Raw genomic sequence first — 11,705 nt, forward strand, 5'->3', positions numbered from 1 at the left:
GGGCTATTAATGAAAAATCATGAAAGCAGACCTACTGGTTCTTGTCCATTCCCTAAAGTGAATGAGACGAACTTCCACCAGGCTAAACGTGAAAAAGGTCGTGGCCCCAGTCGTGGTCATGGTCGTGGTCGGGAAAGAAACTCTAATCATGGTAATAATAATGCATTAAAGAACACTCCTCACCACCAGCAGTGGAAAAGGAAGGAACAAAAGCATGAAGCGGTGCAAGCACCAAATGCAGAAAATGCATGCTATAGATGTGGAGAAAAAGGGCACTGGTCACGTACCTGTCGTACGCCAAAGCACCTGGTTGAGCTTTATCAAGCCTCCCTAAAGAAGACAGAGAAAAATGCTGAAGCAAATTTTATTTCTGAAGATAATTTAGACTTCATGCATTTGGAGGTAACTGATTACCTTGCACTCCCAGAAGGAGAAACAAGTCATATAATCGGTGGTGAATCTGTAGAAATGTAAATATTTTAATTTTTGGTATTTGTAATAGATAGTATGGTTATGTAATTGTTGTACATAAAGAAAAATTATGATTTGATAATGATGTTTACTATAATATATCTTGTTTATGTCATTTTGAAGAATATGGATAACATTATTAGATCAACTTAAACTCTAGCAGAGTTTGCAAGAAATATACAACCACAAGAAGTGGTTATATTTCGTATATCTCATTGTAATTATATTTTGTTAACCACCAGAAGTGGTATATGTCTATGATCACCAGAAGTGATAATTTAAGCTTTCTATGGTTACAATTGAAGATAAGCTACATAAATATTCTCTATATTAAATGCACGCCTCAATTTGCTCCTGAAGTAGTAAATATTTTAAAAGAGATTGAGGCATCACAATTTGATGTGACTAATGCGCATTCAGATAATTATGTTCAATTTCCTGAAGGATGAGAACTTTGGATAATATTAATCCATTCCCTGAAGTGAATGTGACAATATTAATAAATCGGGTAAATATGAACGCACGCTTGATGTGAATATATCACAATTCACCTTCTGAAGAGGTAATATAATTGAGAGAATATATACTCAATATTTCGTATTTTAAATTTGCTCCTGAAGAAGTAACACAATTGAAATTGCCTCCTAAAGTAGGAAAATATTATGAAGAAGAGTTTTCTTGTGCTTAAACAATTGTTTTACATTGTTTATTTGATAGTGATTTTCTCTCATGATACCAAAAGTGTATGAGAAATATTTGATAGTACAAAATGTATCAACAACTCCTGAAGAGCTAACGGTTTGCCTAAAGGATACATGACACCAGTAGTGACCGATAAATATTAGATTGTGGATAATAAATGAAGGCTCTCGAAGAGCTTATATATAAATATGTCATTCATATTATATGATTATGGTCAAAACATATGTTGTAGTAAACCTGAAGTTTACTAATACAAATGGCTATCATATTAAGACTACAAATGATTGGAAGATTGATAATCTTCACGTTTCCACAATCATAGGGGGTAAAATAATATGTATGTGAGAAGTTACCCGCCTTATTCTTTAATTTGTACTATATCATGTATCATAGTAAACCAGAAGTTTACTAAAGCAAAAGTTTATACCATAGTAAACCAGAAGTTTACTAAGAGATAACACATGGCATGATAAACTTAAAGTTTTCATTTGCCATTTTTAAATGAGCTATTTGAGAATTCAGATAAGCATATACTAAAGAACTAGAAGATTCTTCAAGAATTCTCATGTGTTTCTTGTTCTCATAATGAATTGAACCAGCTAAAGTTGCGACTAAGACCCCTGATTCTGAAATATATAAAAGGTGAATATGGGCTCGTTCACCTATCATGTGAACCACTTATAGGTGCATATATGAGATGGTTACATGTGGAATTATTGTCAACCTGCAATTTGGCATTTGGAATTGCTTTTCTCGATTAATAGCATATTTTCAGATTATGAAATCAAGACAGTTCATCTTGATAATGCTGGTTTATATCCAAGCTGGTTTAGCATTGAATACCTCCTATTAATGGCTAAACCATTGCTTATGAGAACAAAGCTTCATGTGTTGGTCTAAGATTTTCTAAATTGCATATAGCAGCACTTGTATGCATCAGATCAACAATATATGATAAGTCATCCCTTCACAATTGGTTTAGGATCAGAAACCAAATATTTTTACTATCTTTTGTTGTGTGGTATATGATTAATTTCTCTACCATAATACACAAAGATATGTTTCCCAAAAATGATTGGGGATATATGTTAGTTTTTCTAACATTTGGGGGATGGAATAAACAGTTGAAAAATATGCTATATGAATCGAATTATCATGATCCTCACTTAGAAGATAATTCAAGTCGAATGCCAGAAGCATTTGATAATCCAAAATTAAATATCATATTTCAGCTGTAAATGCTCCTATTAAAATTAAAGTCCCTAAAGGATAGAGTTTACTGTACGCATGAAGCGTGGTAGACCAATCGGTTCCAAAAGTAACAATCCTTGAAAAATAGTAGGAGCTAATGATCAAAATGAGGAGGAAATAAGCTCTAGAAGAGCCCACGACATAATATTTCATGAAACTCCCGAAAAAGTTCAGGTACCTGAAAATAAAGAAAGTGATGAGACCTCCACAAGTTATGTCGCTTCGGAACTGACACAAAATGATCGTCGACGATATATTTAATACAATATAGTGCACAATATTGTAAACGATTGTGAGGATCGGACTAGCAGTCCAGACACTTGAATATGTCATACCATTTAGATACAAGTCTTAACCTATATGACTTGTTTGGCTAAATCTATATGAAGATCCTTAAAGGATTGAAAATGCCCGAAGCATATAATTCAAAGTCTTGAGAAATGTACTCGATCAAATTATAAAGATCTTTGTACGGTTTAAAGCAATCTGTGCGGGTGTGGTATAATCGCCTCAGTAAATATTTACTGAAAGAAAGTTACATAAATTATGTTATTTGTCCATGTATTTTTATAAAGAAAATGTCATCAAAATTTGTTACACTTGCTATTTATGTTGGTGACATAAATCTTATTGGAACTCCGGAAGAGCTCCAAGAGGGTCTTAAAAATACTTTTACATAGACAAAGTGTACCCATTAAGTACACCAATGAATATTCAATCACTTGAAGTGAATAAGGATCCGTTCCAACCTCTAGAAGAGGATGAGGAGCTCCTTGGTCCTGAAATACTCTATCTCGATGTAGATGGTGCACTTATTTATCTTGCTAATGCTAACAAAAGTGGTGCAGATCGTATTGGTAATGCAGATGCAGGTTATTTATCTGATCCCCATAAAGCTCGATCTCAAACCGGCTACATATTTACATATGGAGGTACTATCATATCATGGCGCTCCACAAAGCAATTTATTGTTGCTACTTCTTCAAATCACGCTGAGATAATAGCTATTCATGAAGCAAGTAGGGAATGCGTATGGTTGAGATCAATAATTCATTTTATTCGAGAAAAATGTGGTTTGAAATGTGAGAAAAGACCCACAATTTTATACGAAGACAATGTTGCATGCATAGCCCAATTGAAGGGAGGATTTATAAAAGGAGATAGAACGAAGCACATTTCACCAAAATTATTCTACACACACGATCTTCAGAAAAATGGTGACATTGATGTACAACAAATCCGTTCAAGTGATAATCCGACAGATTTATTCACTAAATCTTTGCCAACTTCAACTTTTGAGAAGATGGTATACAAGATTGGAATGCGGAGACTTAAATATTTGAAACAAGGTTTTCATCAGGGGGAGTAAAATACGCGATGCACCCTTTTTCCTTTACTAAGATTTTTTCCCATGGGGTTTTCCTTATAAGGTTTTTAATGAGGCACCTAGCAATGCGTATTACTAAATATGTGTACTCTTTTTCCTTCACTAGGATTTTTTCCCACGTGGTTTTTCCTAGTAAGGTTTTAATGAGACACATTATCTTTTAATGAACATCTAACGGGGAGTGTTATAAATATATTATATTATGAATGTTCATTTAGTACTCTGTTGTAAATAATCTTCCTGAAGAAGCTTATCCATATGGGACTCCACCGTAAATATGTTTATCTATTTAGTACTCTATTGGAAATAAGCTTCCTGAAGAAGCTTATCACTTCGGTACCCGGTTATGGATAAACATTACCCTAGGTAGAAGATTATCCATACCGGGTATAATAAGCTTATCCATTCAGTACTCCGTTATGGATAAACATTGCTCTCAGTAGAAGATTATTCATATCTGGTATAGTAGCAGCTTACACAGCAGCTTGCAGTAGCAGCTTACACAGCAACTTGCTAGTAGCAGCTTACACAGCAGCTTGTAGTAGCAGCTTACACAGCAGCTTCCTTTCTTCTATAAATAGAAGAGATTTCAGTTCATTATGTACATCAGTTTGAATTCGAATAATATATCAGTTTCTCTCTATACTTGTCTTTACTTTATAGTCTTTCTTTTATAACAAATAATAATTATTCTAATAATGAGTAATAATCCTAACCTCTAAGCAAAGGGCAAGACATGTTGATGTGAAACAATTAGGGGTGGGCATACTTTGGCCAAATCAAAATCCAAATTATTTGGATTTTTGGATCATGGATTGGATTTAGTTTAATTTTTAAATTTTTGGATATTAGATTTGGCACTTCAGATTTGGATATCCGAAAATCCGAAATTTTATATTTAGTCCATTATTCATATGTTAATAGTAACAAGTTCAATATCCTAACCATTGGACATATAATCTCATATATTCAATACTAATTAATTACTAGGTTACTATCAGAATACTTTCTATTTTGATATGATTTTACTATTGCTACTTCTTATAGACCTTACTAGTGTCTTTGTTGTATTTCTTTGATGATGATTTCATTACTTGAATACTTTATTTGGATAATTACGGTGAAAACGAGGAACTTTTTAGGCAATTTAATATGAATACTTCATTTGGATGTTCGTTATCGTAGAAAGAAGAAACATCTCAACTTATAAGCTCAAAATCGAAAATCCAAAATATCCAAACTGATTAATTCAAGTCCAAACTTAAAGAATCCGATCCAATCCTGTTTATTTGGATTGGATTTGGATTGTAATTTCTTCAATTAGAAAACCGAAAATTCAAATTGAAAATTTCATATCTAATCGAATTACTCGAACGTCCACCCCCAAAAATAATTGAGTTTCTTATTGATTGCAAAGAGCATTTGTTTGTGTTTATAGGTTGAATGAGCTAGCTTTCTAGTCTAATAGACTAATATTTTGAGTTAGACTCTCATATTTGATCAACTCTAAATTCATAGCGATGACCTGAATACCTAAGGATTATCAGTTGTGATTAAATGAGTGATGTTAATTAGAGTGGTGACATCGAGACATACATCTACCCAAACTCAAAATGACTTGTTGACCTATAAAAGAGACTCTAGAACTAAAATATGGTTCTTTTGGAGTCAAAGAATCAAAATACGTGAAAAATAAACTGATGACCAAAATATATATAATGCCTCAGCAAAAGGCGATATACCTTAACGGCTGTTTGCCCAGTTAAGTGTAGCGCCTTTAGCTAAGGCTCTCTCTCTCTATATATAAAGCCTTAACCTACCGCGCTATATATATTATGTGGGCCCGCCAATAATTCTTTTGGGCTTAACTAACATAACAATAATTCAACTGGGTATAGCGCCTTAAGCTAAGGTGTTATACGTCAAATAATTATACTCCGGACTGGTTTTTGCCTTATTTAAAGTGGTTAAAGATTTTGTAAAAATCCATTCATAAACATTTTCAAGTCTTTTGAAATATTTCTTCGTTTAGTTATTTTGCATTTTGTCATAATGTTTGAAGAGCGATGAATTAGGGTTTCATTCTATTGGGGGGGTGAGGTTGTGGTGGCGAATAACTCAGTAAGCTATAGTTTATCTCCACAGTGTCATGTTAAGTTGCCACTTACAATGGAGTACGATACATTGGTATCGTTGTTATGTAAAAAAATGAGTATGAGCAAACGTTCGGTGAATATTAAAGTAACCAGAAGATATCTGTATTCTGTGACTTTGCAAGGGGTTGCTTATTATGATGAGTTTAACATCGAAGACGATGAAAATCTGAGAGATTTTTTTAGGACTTCGGATGAATATCGAAAAATTCTCGTGATAAAACCGTTGGAAATGTACGTCAAGGCTGAAGGCGTTCGCAATAATGAAGTTGCGCAAAGTAGGGATATCCCTCAATCATCGGGTGGTTATTTTGGAGCAGTTTTAGCCTAACATGATCCACAATCCGAGTGGTAAGCTTCAATTTTTTTTTTGTGTTAAGATGTATATTTTTATGTATTGAACTTGTATTAAAAGTCATATATCCATCGGGGATACTGGCCAGATATGAATTTTACAAGTTATGAACTAACACCTACTTGAAATATGTCTAGCTTTGGTATGTTGGATCATGGTGGTCCATCCGGGAGTCATCATCAACAAGATAATGTCCATCATGGAATATCAACACATTATGATTTGTAAGTGAATATATAAAGCTATGTGTAAAGTTTGGATCAATTTGAGTAACTTATTATTTTATTGGTTGTGCAGTGAAAATGAGCAACTTGAAGGTCCTGTCCTTACTCAATTGCCCGAAGACGACATATTTAATCGGGATCTGACAAATGCACAGAGTCAGGAAAAGAATAGTGATTATGACAACAATGTCGATGAGTCTAGAAATGACATACCCTTCCCTGATGAGGGTGATGATGGGGAGGAAGAGAATGTTGAACCTGATTTGATGAGGGAGTATGATCCACCTCCTGTTAGACCAAGAGTGTACGAGTCTCACATGCCGTTTCATTCAAGGGAGATTCCCTATCTTGATCATTTGCAAAGTATGCCGGATGCACATACCTTTACAAGGGATATTGAGGAAATTCGTACAGCAATGTGGGATGAATCTAGAGCAACGGTGCTGTCAAAGGACATACTTTTTCCTGATAAAGCACGCCTAAGTAGGGCGGTGCGAATGTACAATGTAAAAGAGTGTCGTGAGATAATAGTAGCAGAGTAATCTCCAGATGTATACAAGGTTATTTGCCGTAGATGGTTTACGGGTTGTAATTGAATGTTGCGTGCGAGGAAGAAGAAAATAAATATGTGGGTTGTGGGTAATACGTTGGCACCCACAATTGTGAAATGGACACATTTAGTGGGAATCACTTTAACTTGGATGTTGACTTGATTTCTCTTGTCTTGATTCCACACATTGAAGCGTCCATAAGGTACAAGATCAAAGAGTGTATAACATCTGTCCACCAGGAATATGGGTGTACCATTACCAAAAGAAAGGCATTTTTCGAGCGAAACGTGCGGTTGAAATTGTTTATGGTAACTCGGATAAGTCATTTGCTTCTCTACCCAGTACATGGCCGTATTGCAACACTTTAACCCCGGGGTTGTTGTTGAATGGAAGCTTGAGCGGAGTCCTGGAATACCGTAACATATATTCAGATATATGTTCAGGGTATTTAAACCAGCAATTGATTATTTTGTGCATTGTCGGCCGTAATATCCATAGATGATGCTCATGTCTATGAAAAGTATGATATTAAGTTGTTGATCGTCATTGCAGTAAATGCTAGTTGAAATATATTTCCCCTAGCTTTTGCTATTTGTGTCAATGAAAGCCAAGAGACGTGGACATTATTTTTGAACCACTTGAAGGAGCACGGTGTCAACGTTCAGGTATTTGTCTAATATCTTATCGACATGGCGGTAGTTTAAGTTCTGTACAGAATTTGCCTGCATGGTAGGAACTGCATGCATACCACTGTTTCTGTGTGAGGCACCTCGATTTAAGATTTTTGAAAAGTTGAAGATTTGGTGATTTGGAGCCGAAACGAGCAACTTACTAGGATGTGGGACCGAGAATCTATAATTTTTATGGGATGGGTGGGCTCCACTCGAGCTTTTTTTAGTTGACAATTGGGGGGGGACCACTGTTTTTTTTAATGGGGGGAGGGGGGAGGGGAGTTTCTGGTTTTGTGGGGAAGGGAAAGGGGCGGATTTTTATGTGGGTATAGCGCCTTTTATTAAGACGCTATACTATAGTGTCTTAATAAAAGGCACTATTCCCGCTTTTTTCAAGTTCAACTATAGCGCCTTTTAAAAGGGCGCTATAGTTAACTGGGCAATGGCCGTTAAGGTATAGCGCCCTTTAAAAGGGCGTTATATATAAAATTGTCACCAATTATTTTTTTCACACATTATGGTTTTTTGAGTCCAAAAGAATCACATTTTGGTTCAGGACTCCTAAAAAGAAGGCTAACCTACGACATTAACAATGTGCCTAGCTACCTTTTTTTTTCCAGCTCTTCCAATTTGAGCAGAAGTGTTGGGACATGAAGTACGATGAACAATACATAATTGCTTTTAAGAAGGGGTGAAAATCAAGGTTGTCGTATTCTTTGCCACCATTGGATGGAAAGAAAAAAATTAATGCACCATAAACATTCTTATATCATGGCATAAAATTCCAATTTGACATAGACTTCAGTTTTTTTTGCAATAAATAAACCTTTTTTTTATCACAAGGAATAAAACATACAATATCGAAGCTAGAGATGCTTGAAATACATAATAGATTAAAAAAAATTGAGCAGTAGCATTACAATTATTTGTTTGTTTACGCAAATGGCAAGCATTACATTTGTTGTTGCCAAAAGAGGAAGAACAACTGGTCAAAGCATTAGCTAAAAGGAGTATTCTAATTTTATAATGCATTTTTAAAAGTAAAGTTAATTTTAAATAACATTTCCAATAATGAGAAGTAATCCTATTTCAAAATTTGCTTTATTAATAAACAATATTTAAGGGTCATAAAGTAATTGAGTTACTCATTCATCCCAAAGCACATTATAAAGAAATTAGGGGTATTATCACTTTTAGCCTGCGCCAGAAACATAAATATATAAATTTATATAATTTTTGTATATAATATACAATATATATATATATATATATATATATATATATATACATATATTTTTTCGACTATTATTTTGAGAGCGGCTATAGATTGTTGTTTTTCCAATAAATTTATAGGTTGAATGGGCTTTAGTAGGCTATTTTTTATTTAGACTCATATTTTGATCTACTCTCGTGGCTGCTGTATGAAAAAATACAAGGAAGTCAAGTTTACGTTTTGATGAATACTCCTAATATGTTGTTTGAAAAAAGAATTCCAACTACCAAACACAAAAAAAGAGTTATTTTTCGCACAATATTTTTTGGTCCTAACGTTGGTCCATTGAATTTCCCTATGTTGTAACTTATGACCCATTCAATTTCTAAAGTCTCGTCGTTAAACCCTGCCGTCAACAGTCAAAGTTCCTTCCAATGACTCAAATTACAGCTCGTCAAAAAAGAAACTCTGTTCTTCTTACGTACTCAGTTTCATGCATATAAATAGACCTCTATTTTTGCATTCAGTCCATCATAATTTTTTTAAACATTTCTGGATTCAATTTTTTTCTTTTCTTTCCACTAATTAACCCATCAACATGAAATCCCAAAGCAGTGCTATCTTCTTAACTACTACCATAATTTTGCTATTAATTAGCACCATATCACATACAAAAGCCACTAGGGTTCTTTTAGAAAAAAGAGTTAGAGGGATAAATAACAAAAATCTTTTGTTATCATCGTTGTATAATCCCGTTCACACTCCGACACCGAACCCCGGCACCGGAAGTAGCGGCACCGCCAGTCGAGCCGTGGTCATGGAGAAAACCTTCGCCGGTCGTAGTAGGTTTGCTCGTTCTCCTCCGCCTCAGACACCAACTCGTGCTTCATCCAATGGATATTCACACGCAGAATATTGAACTAGACGAGTTTAAATTGAGTGACATGAATATTAAGTTTCATATAGTCGATCCCAATTGAGGTGGAAGCAGTTGTTGTATCTAAGTGCCCAACTCGGAGCCATGCATGTCAATAATACAAGATCATTCATTCTTTCTTTCATTGTTTTATTGTTTTACATGTAATCCCTTATCATGCTTCACGATAGAAGCAGATCCAAATAATGAAAAGAATACTACATTTGAATTACCTATTTTTTTATATAGATTTTACAATAGTAGGGTTACTCCCTTGTCCCAGTTTAATTTTAATGTGTATACTTCAGTTTTCTTATTGGTTATATATATATATGTATTACTGTAACTTTCAATAATTTCGTTAATAAATGTTATTATCGATCACTACTGTTAACACAAATTAGTACTGCCAAATTTGATTATGCATGAAAAGAAACGAAAAAAGAGGAAGAAGAAGAAGGAAAAAAATAAAGAGAAAGGCAAAATATTATTAGAAAAAGGATTCGACCTTGGCGAAGGGGAAGGGAGAAGAAAAACAAAAAATAAATAAATATAAAGACAGTGAAAATGAGGAAGCTATTATTTTGAACAAAATATGAGACGATTATGGAAATAATTAGACATTTTTTCCTCCATCGTGCTCCTACTCTCTCCCACATTATTTGACTATGCTAGAGAGCATTATGAAAGTTATTTTCGTTCCTCAGCAATAGATTAGTCTTTCCTAAGTATATTTTCTCTTCTTTAATAATTATAGTTACTGGTATGTTTTAACTAATGCTATATTAACTTTTACCAATTCAATAAAATCTTAGAGAAAATTCTCTCTTACTTATTGCGTTTTGCTTTTATATAAGGCCAAAAAAGAGGTATAGAATTTGAAATAATATTTTTTTAAATCTTTGTGTAATTGATAATTACTACGGAGGGAGTGAAACTAGTTGTTTTAAATGCTTCACGAGGGGTGTTTATGGTTCGGTTTGAATCGGTTTTTCCTAAAAAGAAATCAAACCAAGTAAGTCGGTTTTCAAATATTAGAATCAAACCAAACCAATTAAGTCGGTTTTTTCGATTATTTGTCGGTTTTTTCTTAAATATAAGACATACACTACCAAACACACATTTCGGCGACCACATTTTCAACGTAACACTATCAAATCAATTGCTCTTTGAGAAATCTATTATTTACCAAGATATATTGATGATAATTGAATCAAATAGTGATGAATAATTTAAGGACTCAATTAAAAATATATTATTTTTAACATGAAATAGATTCTTACACTTAACAAAAGAAAACTACCAATTAAACTAGAATATAAAGGTAAAGAACTGTACCAAAAGTGCAAACGATTAATATTTACTATAAAAAATTTAAAACTTTGTATAAAAGTATACATATATATATAGGTGTAATAATAAATTTAAAATAGCTACTCCTATATTCGGTTTTTTTTTTAATTAAAACCAAAACCAAACCAAATTTGATCGGTTTTTAAATTTCAAAATCAAAACCAAACCAAACCAAAAAGTACCGATTTTTTTGGTCGGTTTGGTTTGATTTTCGGTTTAGTTCGGGTTTTCGGATTTTTATTAACACCCCTAGTTGCATGCAAGCTCAAGGGCTCGCTTGATTTTTGAAATACTCCCTCCGATCCAAAACAAGTGATTTTTTAGTTGTTTTCATATAGATAAGAAATTTACTTTTTAACATTAATTAACAATGAAATTGACCATATTAACCTTTACTATCTCTTCACATAAACACTCCTAACACATACTCCAATACTATTTATTCCAAGGGCAACGTA

The sequence above is a fragment of the Nicotiana tabacum genome, chromosome 8 (assembly GCF_000715075.1).
Source record: "Nicotiana tabacum cultivar K326 chromosome 8, ASM71507v2, whole genome shotgun sequence".
Taxonomy (NCBI): Eukaryota; Viridiplantae; Streptophyta; class Magnoliopsida; order Solanales; family Solanaceae; genus Nicotiana; species Nicotiana tabacum.